Genomic DNA, 13,214 nt, shown 5'->3' with positions numbered 1-13,214 from the left:
CCGAGGCCGGCCAGCGACATCGAATCGGAACCGCCCGACGGCATCGACACGGCGTCAAGTGGAACAGATCGACGCGACATCGAACTGGAGCCGCCCAGCGACGTCGACCCGGCGCCGAGCGGAGCCGATCTTCGTGAAAAGGGCAGTAAGTGGTAGAAAGGGCATCTGAGGCCCTGTGGAGCCCTAAAAGACCATTCTTGGGGCTAGAGGGGTGTTAGGACCAACCTGAGAGTGCTAGGGGGTGAACTGAGACTGGTGCAGGGACCTGTGTGAGGGACTGTGTAGTTGGAAGAATCAGAACCTTAGGTTTCCCTCATTCTACCTCAGCTTAGGCCCCAGCCTTGACCACTCTAGGTGGGATATCCCCAGGCCACCCCAGAGACCATAAGCTGTACTTGGGCATGGTAAAATCAATCTACCTCATAAATGTGATCTGATTTGCAATTGTTTGATGGCTATATTATGTATTGAAGGTGTTTTATTTATTGTCTGACCGTATTTATTCCTGCCTTGTATTTATTGTCTGACAGTATTTATTTGCCCTATGTATTTATCGCACCTCTATTTATTCCTTGTGTATTTATGACCTAATCCTATTTATTGCACCTGCAAAGTGTTATTATTTAATTGACCTGCTATTTCTGAAGAAAATCCTTTTGTATTGTATTTGTTTCATACCCCTGCAACTAAGAGAAAAACTAAGATAAACACAAAGAGATTCTTTCATAAATTTTTACGGTGTAGAGTCGTTTTTGGAACGGATGAACGCATGGTTATTGTGAGGGTGTGACGTACGCTTAACACGGTGCCTGACCCCCGACCGCTCGAGCCAAGCTACCCCTTGTGTTGGGAAAAACCGGGTGACTGCTAACCCGGTTGCCCGGGGTTTTCTAACATATACACTATCTTATTAGAGTGGGAAAAGGGAAAGACCCTTTTCATTATGCAACTCTCACCCACTCTAGTAGTGGCATGCTTCATTATCGGGTTCAAAGGTCAGGGTGGGCTTGACCATATTTGTGGGAGCTCTTATGAAGAAGGCTGTTTAGGAGGGTGTAATGTTAAAGATACAATTCCTCACCCACTCCCAAGGTATCCTTTTATTGGTGGGGTGGATGGGAAAGTTAAAAATGAGGGTGTAAGGATGTGATGGTACCATGACCCTAAAACATCAACATGTTTCAGCCCTGTTTTATCGGCCTACCTAAGAACCTGGGCTTTCGTCAGGGTGGGTTGGTAAGTAAGTTACTCCCCCAATGAATGTCTAACGTGTGGTTCTTTTTATGTGGCATGCTAATAGTCAAGGCATGCATGTAGCGTGTAATACTTGCCACTATTGGGGTATTACCCAAAGCTTTTAAGAAAACTTGCATTGCAAGCAGAGGAGCTGAGCCATATAGGTATTTGAATGGGACGGGACCATTGATGTAGGTCTGACTACAGGGCCGCCCCACTCAAGCCCCCGTGGGAACAGTTTTATCAAACACTTTGGGTAATATCCCAATAGTGACAGAACTGCTTAGTGAGTACTGTTTGGAAATAAAGAGCCCGGCACGGTAATACATCAAATCTAGAGCAAGTTCAGTTTGCTTAGCCCTGCACAACACAGTCCATGTCACTCAGATAAAGAAAATAAATCAGAGCCCTTCTCCCAGTTTCACCTGATCAAGAACACAACTAGGGGCAGCTGGTGTCAATGGGCATCGCACTGACCTGCCCCTACTGCCCTTAGGGATGCGCCAAAAAGATAATAAAAAATAAAAAAACAAGTAGCTGAAACTAAACTACTACTTGGTGCTCTAGTTTTTTATCGGCAGCTGTGATGAGCTTTGCAGAGGGCCTGCTGCTCATGTACCTGCTGGGCGAGGTAATCTTCGACCTGCAGGCACAAGCTACAGCTGTGACATCATGGCAGAGGGTGTGCCGACTTACAATGCCGGGGATAAGGCTGGATTTCGGTAGCTCACACAATGACCCTGGGAGGAGTTCACAGAACTCCATTCATTTCAACGGTAGAGGGTGGGGGAAGGGCAGGTTGAGAGGGAGAACAAGGTAATTTGGGTGGTAACAATTTATAGCGGTGGTTTCCAAACGTTTTACTGCGGGACCCCGGTGCGCCGTTAGTAGCAGCCAAGGGTGCCGCACATGTCTTTGGAATGCGCAAATCAGGTTGTGAGCAATTTCGAAATGATGCGTCTTTTGACGCCCTACCTGTCAGCCAGAGTCAGGAATAGTGGTATGGCCCAGTGATACATTATTATGCTTAGCTTTAGAGCCATTTGTGCCTGCCCCGGTAGGACAGCGAGATTTAATATACCATTTTTAGGTCTCGACCTTGCTATCGCGTAAGCGATCGCAAAGCGAGACTATAGAAAGCGGGTTTGAAAAGTGCTCCCAAAAAGCGGATTGCATGGCTAGCACGCGCACAATCACGCGCATCGTGCCGCCATGCAATCCGCCTTTTGGGGGCCCTTCAAAGGGTCCGCTCCCCCGCCCCCAAGCGCGTGCGCGCAACGCTCTGCCGGACTTGTCTTGTTTTTCATTTTTTTTAACTTTAAGCGCGAGGCGCGCGTGCGGCCAATGCTTGTTCTTCTGCTGCATTGCCGTTTATTCATTCTTCTTTCTGCTGACTTGTGACCTTTTTTGTCTTCAGGCTCATGAGGTGTTATTAGTCTGCACTAACATAAGCTTCAATAACGTAAGCTCGGGAAATGCTGCAATGGGAAGTGGGGGCATACAAGGACGCTGCTTTTATCCTGGCTGCTTTGGGGTGAGAGGTCTCCCTGGCCTCATAAGGTTAATCTGTGTATTTCTGAAGTTGCGGAACAGAATACAAATAGCCCAACTCCTCCCACACCATCCCCAACCACTGCTTGTGGAGAGCTCCTCACCCATATCTCTTCTTTACATTCCAGGAAATACGTTTTTAACCCCGGTGCTGAGCAGCAGAGCTGGGCCTGGCACAGCGCCCAGACCCGAGCTCACTTCCTTTGAGAGCAGACAGCAGCAGCGGCTTATTTCACTGGTCCCAGGACTAGGACATGATCCGCCCGGGACTCTCCGCTGCCACTGTAGTATCAAGCATTTGCAATGCATCAGGTCTTGCATTTGCGACACTCTGAGCTATTGCCATTGTAAATGACAATGAATAAAAGGCATTGTTCTTTACAATGCCAATAGGTCAGACTCTCGCAAATGCGAAACCTATTGCATTGTAAATGCTTGTTTAGAAGGTGGCTGCATCTGTGATTTGAAACAATTAGCTTGTCTAGCGTTAGTTACGCTCTCGTATCGCCTCATGGATGGACTGATTTAATATTAACTTGTATGTATTTAGCGTAGAGAGGAGTCACGCATTGCACTTAGAATCCATAGCGGCAGTAAACCAAAGAAAAACATCCTTCGGCAGCTCACCCGTTGAGGTTATCATTGAACATTAACTGCCACAACTAGTTATGCTGTCTTTAGCTTTTAAAGAACACAACTTTTTTCCTTCGGATAAAGGATGCCACCTTTATGCAGCGCGGGCTGGTGACGTAGATGGACGCGAGTAAACCACACAAGGGCATTGTAGAGAAACCGCTCGAGGGAAGCCTTATGTAATTTGTGGTTTACAGGCTGTGTGAGTTGCACATTTGTTGATGTTCACAAAAGTGTTGCCTATGAAATTATGGGTTATTGTTTATATGTAGTGCAGACTCTAAGACAACTTATGTACACGGAGTTGGAAAAAGAAATCGGAACACTCGGGGAACGTCAGTAATCTGAAAAAACCTAAATGAACTGGTTGGTCTCAGCTCTGCAGTCTGTCAGATTTTGTCTGGCAGTGCTGACTTTAGATTCCAGGACTTGCACTTAATCCCTCTAGATTCACAGGTTTGGATTTGCTTTTCAGTTTTGGTTAATTCCAGTTTTGAGACGGTTAGAGGTTAATCAGAAAGAAAGTGAAATAGATTCCTCAGATTAATCTCTAATAATCAATTGTTCAAGTAGAAACCAGTTATGCATTTCACTAGTGGCAGTTAATTACATCATCATTTTGTGCTAGTTACAACAAACAAGCATTTTCAATGCAATAGGTCTCGCTTTTCGAAACTTTGACCTATTGGTATTGTGAATGACAATGCCTTTTATTATTGCAGGTTTTTTAAACACATCAATAAAAGGCAGTTTCATTTACATTGCCAATAGCTCAAAATCTCGCAATTCCGAGACCTATTGCATTGCAAATCCCAGCTTTTTTTTTAGGGGGGTAAGGGGGAAGGTCGGTCTTCCGCCCCACTCCCTGACATCAGATTACCCGTTTCCCGAGTTTACAACTAAACACCGGTACTTTTCCAACTTTGTGCGCAGTGTTTTACTGCTGTGAAGTGCTTTGATCTGTCAGCCCGTGTTGAATTAAGCGCCCAGGGCAGTACTCTCATCTGTGGTGTAGCCATTTTGAATCCCAACAAAGCCAACGCACTCTTTCATCTTTCTGATGCGGATACAAAGAGCAAAAGTGAGTTTGGAAAGAAGGCAAGCATGTTTATTTGCAGAGACGGCTGCGCTGCATACATCTGTGAAATATTGGTTAAAGGGGCCCTCGAGTTTAGATTAAAAAAATGAACAGCAACAATAGGCTTCTGGAATGTTCTATTGTTTCGTGATGTCATCTGAGGTTTAGAGATCTATTGTGATGTCTATCACTGTAAGGCTCCTTTAAAGGAAGGTGTTAGCGCTTACTGCAGATTACTTGATTCTAACAACTTCTTAACTATAAGAAAACTGGGGCGTGAAATCTTTAACCGAGGATTTGTTTACACTGGTGAATGACACAACTAGGTCAGTAAGATTAGAACGTACCTAGTTACTTGGGTAACTTGGTTACTGGTTACCTGTGGAAACAGTAACTAAGAGTGCGTATTGAAACGCTTTACATGAGCACCAGTTACATTACACAAGGGCACATTCATTCATGTGGAGATTATTTTAAATGATTTGCCCAGAATCCCAGGATGTTGAGCCGACGTCAAGATTCGAACCAGGATACCCAGTTCCAGAGTTGGCAGCTTTGGTTGTTATGCCACATCCATATAGTCGCTCCCCGCTTGCACCTGCCTCTGAATGTTGCTCTTTCTCCCCTAGTTCAAGCTTGACAACCCTCCTCTTACCTCCGTCTTCCCTCACCCTTCAATAGAAGTATTCTTTGAAATAACGTCACTACCATATCATTGCACATTAGTCATTTGCATACGCATGCGTGCATGCCTCTGCCTCCCTGCAGCTTCTCTTGTATAGCCCAGCATGGGTTACCTCGTATGGCATTCAGTGTTCTGCAGAGCTTATATATATATATTCAGGTACTCACTTTTTAGAGTACCGATTTCCTGAAAAGTGCCTGTAGTCTCCCATTAAATATACTTCCATAGTGCTGTGAGGTGCAGGTACTTTCCATTTCAAATTAAATCTGGTGAAAAATATATTTTATACCTACGCGTCGTACAATTTTTGTCGTGATACGTTTGCATTTTAAAAGCACTGTTTTGATTTTCCCACTCAAAGCACATTTTTATTTCCAAGCACCGAAGATGATCTCTCGAGGCCGAAAACGCAGCAGCACGCTGTTACCAGGAAATTGCAGCCTTGAGGGAAAGTGCAATGCTTTTAAAGTGAAACAATCAAGAAAACAAAACGCGAATACAAGCCAGCTGAGGATCAATTCCACATTAATTCCATCAAAGCCAAGGTGACAAAGCTTGCTGTCCTGAAAAGTCAAGCAAGGAAAACGCTGTCTCAATAGAGCGCTCCAGTAAAAATCCGTGGGTCACTTTAGACACTTTAAAAAAAAAAAAAATTTAATACTTACAACTTTCTTTTAATATACTTATATAACTCGCATTTTCAAGAAGTAGACTGTCATGTCTGTAGCGGAACCGGGCTTCAGCCATTCAGACCCAAAGCTTCAGTGTGCCTTTGACTCAGTGTGCCTGCGTGTGTGATCATGTGCTTCGGTGCACCCGTGTGCCTCTATGTATTAGTGTCTGTCGCACCGCACGGGGTGCGTGTGTTTCTCAGCATGTGTGCCAGTTTGTAGTGCAGTTTCTATGTATGTCTGTATGCGGGGGTCAACAGGGGGTAAAAAGACATTGTCATTTACAACGCCATTACTTTTCTTTTTAGAAGTTGGTCAGCAGCTGTAAGGCATGTAAGTAGCCAGATGTGAGACGTGCGTGTCAGGCTGACAGACCTTCCCATATGAAACGTGAAGGCACTGCTGTGCCGGCTGCTCCGTGCTGTTTTTCCTCATTATTGTTGATAGTGGAGGGCGCTCCCTGCAGAAAACGACAACGTGTGTCAAAAGCTAACATCGGGGAGCCAGTGTCCCACACCATGTAAACGGCAATTCATTTATGTTCTCAGTTCAAAGCATGGGACGGGCGCAATCTTCTGGAGGATATGGAATCTGTTTTTTTCTGTGAACTTTAATTTGACAAGGATTGTAGAGGGTTTAATCTTTATTAAAACTCAAATAACACATCTGAAGGCATGCAGTGTTGCAAAACCTCACTTGGCTGGTAAATCAGAATATTGGTTTGATTTTTACGTGAAATTGATTTAGCGCTCCCTCTTTATGCGTCTGTGACCTGCTCTTCACTTCTTTCTCTTTCTCACACAGTCTTTCTGCTCCCCTGTCTATTTCAAGCTCATTCACCACTTCGTGCACAAACTTCCTATGCCTCTCTATCTATTCTCTGCAGCTCTCAATCCATCTATCCACCACATCATTCAACTATACAAATACACTACACAAATCCATCTATCCACCACATCATTCAACTATACAAATACACTACACGCCACAAAATTCCACAACTAACAATTCCAATGTAACCCACATAATTTGACTCCACACCATATACATCCACTCCAAACCAAAACACAAAAGTAAAAAACATTGTCATTTACTATGGCAATAGCTCTAACTCTCACAAATGCGAGACCTATTGCATTGCAAATGCTTGTTTTTCCCCCCTTCTTTTGATCACTATCCGTCATGCTGACAGGGCGGAAATGAGTGAGAACCATCAAAGTACACACAGAAATTAAGACTTTTTCAATGTGTTCCGGTATGGCTCTGCCTTTTTTCTAACACGGTGAGGGCTAAGTTCCACAAAATACGTCACACGATGACCGGAAATGAGTGATTCCTGCTCGAAAAGGAACCCAGCGCAAACATGCAATTAGGTGTTCAGTGCATAATTTTCAAGTGATAACAAAAGCCTACAAACACTCACTGCCCGATCTCCATATTTTGTGCGAACGCAGAAGGTTGTCTTTGGGTGTGATTCAAGGTGAAAGGGAGCTTTAGATTCTGGCAAAAGATCGCGCTCTTTTCTTGGGATTTTGGATGGGTGCTTTAATTGTAAATCTAATTTTCCTTGGTACACAGTGTCGCTGTTGTGTGATTATTAGAACTAAACAGAGGAACGTACTGCCTACAAACACTGCTCTCTAGTGGTAATATTTTGTAATGGGGTCCTGTTGTTTAGGGTCCAAAATATAAGTAGGTCCAGTAGTCAAATTTGTAGTAGAGGACGATTGTCATGTGACAGCTGCTGTTTCGTTTCCATAGATGATTTTTTTGGTCCTACTGACCAACTCGTAACAGACTCATGTATAGGTCTCCCCTTTTTGTCGGGTTCTGCTGAATCGAAGATAATTGCATTTTATTTTAATTCATACTGCCAGCCTTGGCTTTGTAAATCAGCCTTTCAGTAAGTGAACCTCATTTAAATATATCCAGCTGCAGCGAAACATACAGGGGAGTTACACGTGCCACCTGTATAATCGGAATCATGGTTTGGCCCAAGAGCGCATGGTCGACATACGCACGTACGTGTTCATGTAGTCTCCGCATACACAGATGACTGTCGAGCGTTATTGCTGCCCATGTTTTGCCGCGCCTCTGAGGACCCTCTTAACAAGTTACATCAAGTAGGTTGCTAGAATAACTGCAAAGACAAACTCGTGACCACCAAGCCGGTGTATTTTTAAAGAGGCAATCATATTTACCCCTCTCCACGGGAGAGAAATGAAAAATGAAAATGTGACGGGGTAAATAGGTTACCAGCAAAAATATCCAAAATGTCGAGTATATAATAAGACACTTATTTTTCTCTACATTTGTCGATAAAAAGTACTTGTGTTTGGGGCAAAAAGGCAGCGCCGAGTTTTGTCTGGTTCACCTGGTACAACATAATACGACCAGTCTTACCAGGTCCTGGTATTTCAAATTCTGTTAAAGGCCGAATGGGCCCATAAGATCAAGGGTACCATTTGCCTTTGGCAATTAATATTGTACTGTTTCTCACTAAACCAATTAAAGTTTTTAATAAGCGACTGTTATATTTTACTTTTGTTACAAATGTGATTATAATACCTTCATTGGCTTCATTCCAATTAATTTCAGGGAGAAAACTGGAAGTACTCCTGAGGTCAGGCATACATCCCCCCCACAGGTAATAAAAAATGACATGATGGGGCGCCACAGCCAACATGCAATTATGTCAAGGGAGCCACAGGTCGAAAAAGTTTGGGAACCGCTGATTTATAGTCATCCGGAGAGAGGGCGGGATGTAGGAGGGGAGGAGGGGTGCAGGTGGCTTCTCTCTTCATTCCTTATGAAGCTAAAGCTGATCCTGAGCCCTTTCTCTCAGGGCACCTTTCTCATCTTGTTCATTGCAGCACAGGCGCAAAAGAATACAGGTTGGCACCTATGTTCCCTTTAAACTGAGATTACATGAGCCCCCTGGCTACATTAGAGAGTTCAGATATTTTTAGGCACCAGGTTAAGCGATTTGCCCAGAATCATATCACAGGATATACAGCGGGTGCCGAGACTCAAACAGTGTTTAGTGTTTATTTTTGTTTTCTCTCGAAGGGTAAGTTACTTACCTGTAATTCTAGTTCTCTTCCAGGGGTATCCTCATCAAAGTCATAAGCACTGAATATTCCCGCCCATGTGCGGGGACCCCGGAAATAATAAAATTATATATGTAAAAAACATACATATATACAGCTCTGTATATGTATAAACATATATCATTTTTTCCAAGCAAATGCAGCTCCCATAAAAGGCTAGGCAATGTAAATATACACATCCAATAACACACATATATCTATATATATGTATAAAGGTATAACAATACACCCAAATCTCTTTTTTTTTTTTTTTTTTTAATGAGGTAAACACTCATGAGAAAGCAAAAAATAAAGAGAACAAACTGTGGAAAAACACAGATGTATAACACATTGCCAGCCTGCAGGCTGCATTGCAATACAATACCATAGAGACTAAAAAGCCCTGTACAGGTAAAAACTGGCACCGTGCCTTTAAGGCAGCCCTGACTTCCATATCCCATCATGCCTCAGGGGTGACAGTTAGGTCAGTTGTTCTTTGCGGGACCGTAGTCCTAAACACAAAGATATACCTTTTCCATAATGAATAATACACCTCTTCTCATTTGCCTGGGGAGGTGGGTGGGTTGCTTATGACTTTGATGAGGATACCCCTGGAAGAGAACTAGAATTACAGGTAAGTAACTTACCCTTCTCTTCCAGGGGATCCTCATCAATAGTCATAAGCACTGAATAGAGTAGCAAGCTCCCCTTCCACCAGCAGGCAAATGAAACTAAGGTTGTATCACCCATGGAGAAAAAGAATCATGAAAATGATTATGTTTGGAACAGATTCCTCAAGGAGGCTTGTCCTACTTGAGTGTCTGCCCTGGTGTCCGAATCCAGACAATAATGCCTGGTAAAAGTGTGGACAGATCTCCAAGTGGCTGCCTTGCAGATCTCGGAGAGTGGGACATTATTGAGAAAAGCCGCGGTAGCCGCTTTTCCTCTTGTCGAATGCGCTTTAGGGCGCGCCCCCAATGGTTTCTGAGCCAGTTGGTAGGCCAAAGTAATACTAGAAACAATCCACCTAGCAATGGAACGTTTGGATGCAGCAAAGCCCATACGGACAATCCCATAGTTCACAAACAATTGGTCAGATTTCCTGATATTCTTAGTCCTATCTAGGTAGAATTTTAGGACCCTTCTGACATCCAGAGAATGCAACGCCCTCTCTGCCGGAGAGGAGGGGTTGGGAAAAAAGGTTGGTAAGGAGATGGCTTGGTTTACATGAAACTCCGATACCACCTTGGGTAGGAACGAAGGGTGAGTTCTCATCACCACCCTATTTAGATGAAAAACAGTGTAGGGTTCTTTAGAACAGAGGGCCTGTATCTCACTGACCCTCCGTGCTGAAGTGATGGCTATTAAAAATGCTGTCTTCCATGTGAGGTGCTGTAGGGTAGCCTTATGAATAGGCTCAAAAGGTGAACCCATGAGCTTCGACAGAACCAAGTTTAGCTCCCAGGAAGGAGAGGGAGGTCTAACAGGGGGATAGACTTTCTTGAGTCCTTGCAAGAAATCCTTCACTACCTGCACTTTAAAAAATGACTGCTGTGAAGGCGAACGCCTGTATGCTGTTATGGCTGCTAGGTGAACCTTTATGGAAGAAAATTTCAACCCTGCCCTTGCTAAATGTAGAAGATAGGGCAAAATTACATCCTCCTGGCATTTAGTGGGATCATAATGATGCTGAGCACACCATATATAAAATCTTTTCCACTTACAGAAGTAGGAGTGTCTTGTCGAAGGCCTCCTGGCTTCCTTCAGTATGGACATACACTCTTGAGGGAGGTTCAGATGGCCATACTGGAGGACTTCAGGAGCCATGCTGTTAAGCTCAGCGAGGGAAGGCTGGGATGGTAAATCTTCCCCTGCATCTTGGATAACAAGTCCGGCCTGCACGGCAGCCGCTTGTGGGGGCGGATCGACATGTGTAGGAGATCCGTGTACCACCACTGCCTCGGCCAGTCCGGTGCTATGAGTATCATCTTGGCAGATGAATTCTGTAGCTTGGTCACCACCTTGGGAATTAGTGGGAGAGGCGGAAAAGCGTACACAAATGTCATTGACCAATTGATCAAAAGGGCATTCCCTAGGGATCCTGGTCGATGGTATCTTGAGGCGAAGCCTCGGCATTTTGTGTTTTGCTCGTCCGCGAAGAGGTCCACTTGCGGGCGCCCCCATTCCCCGAAGATGTCTTCTAACACTTCGTCGTTGATTACCCAGTCCTCTGGCTCTTGAAAATGCCGACTGAGCAAGTCTGCTTGCACGTTGAGTTCTCCTGGTAGGTGCACCGCTTTCAATGAGATGTTCCTTGCTAGGATCCAGTGCCACAGGGACTGAGCTTCCAGCGAGAGCGTTCTGGATCGAGTACCCCCCTGCTTGTTCAGGTAGTACATTGTGGTGGTATTGTCCGTCTGTACTAGAATGGTACTCGTCGTTATCGCAGGTAGGAACGCTTTGAGGGCTAGGTGGACCGCCCTGAGCTCCAGCATGTTGATGTGGTACAACTGTTCGCTGCTGGACCACCGTCCTTGAGTTTGCAGAGTCCCAAAATGCGCACCCCATCCCTGAAGGGATGCGTCGGTGATTAAGGTCTGAGTTGGGGGCTCTTGATGGAAAAGAATCCCCACTTGCAGATTCCTTGGCTTCAGCCACCACTTGATTGACTGTTTGGCTGCAGAGGAGAGGCAAACCTTTTCTTCCCACAGAGAGTTCCTTTGATCCCATTTGTCCTCGAGATCTTGCTGGAGAGGACGCATCCTTAGCCTGGCATTGGGCACTAGGAAGATGCAGGATGCCATGGCCCCTAGCAGAGATGAGATTTGCCTTGCCGACGACAGATTGCTGGTCATAATCTGTCTGCCTTTTAGCATAATGGATGACTGTCTTTCCTCCGAAGGAAACACTTTTCCTACTACGGAGTCTATAGTTGCACCCAGGTAGTGTATTCTCTGCGTTGGTGAAAAATTGGACTTTTTGACATTCACTCTGAGACCCAACCTGCGACATAAGTTCAGGCATAGCGACAGCTGTGTCCGCACATTCTGTGGCGATGAGCCCTTTATTAGCCAGTCGTCTAGGTAGGGATAGACGAAGACTCCTGCGCGCCTCAGAGCAGCCGCTACTACTGCCACGCATTTTGTGAATACTCGAGGAGCTGACTTCAGGCCAAATGGGAGGACTTTGAACTGATAGTGAGCGTTGCCTACCACAAACCTGAGAAATTTTCGATGATTCCTTAGGATGGGAATATGGAAATATGCATCCTGAAGGTCCAGTGAACACATCCAATCGCCCATCCGGAGAAGAGGATATATTTGGTGGAGCGCCAGCATGCGAAATTTTTCCTTTCTTATGTGCTTGTTCAGTATCCGTAGGTCTAAAATGGGTCTGAACTCCGCCTTCACACTCCTCTTTTGGATGAGAAAATATCTGGAGTAAACTCCCTTTCCTCTCTGGTTTATGGGCACTTTCTCTATTGCAGATTTGAGTAGTAGCGTCGCTACCTCCTCTCTGAGCTGCTTTAGATGCTGGGATGACTTGACAGGAGGAATCGATGGGGGGTGACTTTTGAAACGAAGCGAGTACCCATGACGCAGTATATTGAGTACCCACTTGTCCTTTGTGATTGTCTGCCACTCTGGAAGATGATGCGCAACACTTCCTCCCACCGGAGCGGTGGACAGCATCGGAGGAAGCGGTTTCTCATTGCTTCCCCGGTGCTTTGTTTCCAGCATTAGACTGCCTGTTGTTACCTCGTCCCCTGGATGGCTTGCGGGACTGGTATTGCTGTTTCTTTTGACCTTGCTGGTCCTGGTTCTTTTGCCAATGAGGGGTTTGAACCCTCTGTTGGTAATTGCGCCTGTCATTTCCCTTGCGGCGTCGAAACTCTTTCCTCTTTTCAAGCCCGACTGCTTTCATGGTCTCCAGCTCTGCTTTCATACGGGCCATTTCCTCGTCTGCATGGGACCCAAAAAGAGAACTACCGGAGAAAGGCAGATTTAAAATTCTTGCCTGCGCTTCCGGTTTCAGGGCCGTCAATCTAAGCCAGGATGATCTTCTGGCTGTGACTCCATGTGCATATTCATGCGCTGCCAGTGTTGCCCCATCCGCCGCTGCACTTATGATCTGGTTAGAGACTAGACTCCCCTCATGCAAAATCTCTTCAAAGTCCCGTCTGTCCTCTGATGGAACTTTTTCAACGAACCTCTGAAGAGAGTCCCATAGTGACCTATCATAGCGCCCCAGAAGAGCCGAGGCACTTGCCA

Source organism: Triturus cristatus, chromosome 5_2 (genome assembly GCF_964204655.1).
Source record: "Triturus cristatus chromosome 5_2, aTriCri1.1, whole genome shotgun sequence".
Classification (NCBI taxonomy): Eukaryota; Metazoa; Chordata; class Amphibia; order Caudata; family Salamandridae; genus Triturus; species Triturus cristatus.
This window is presented reverse-complemented; position numbering follows the sequence as displayed.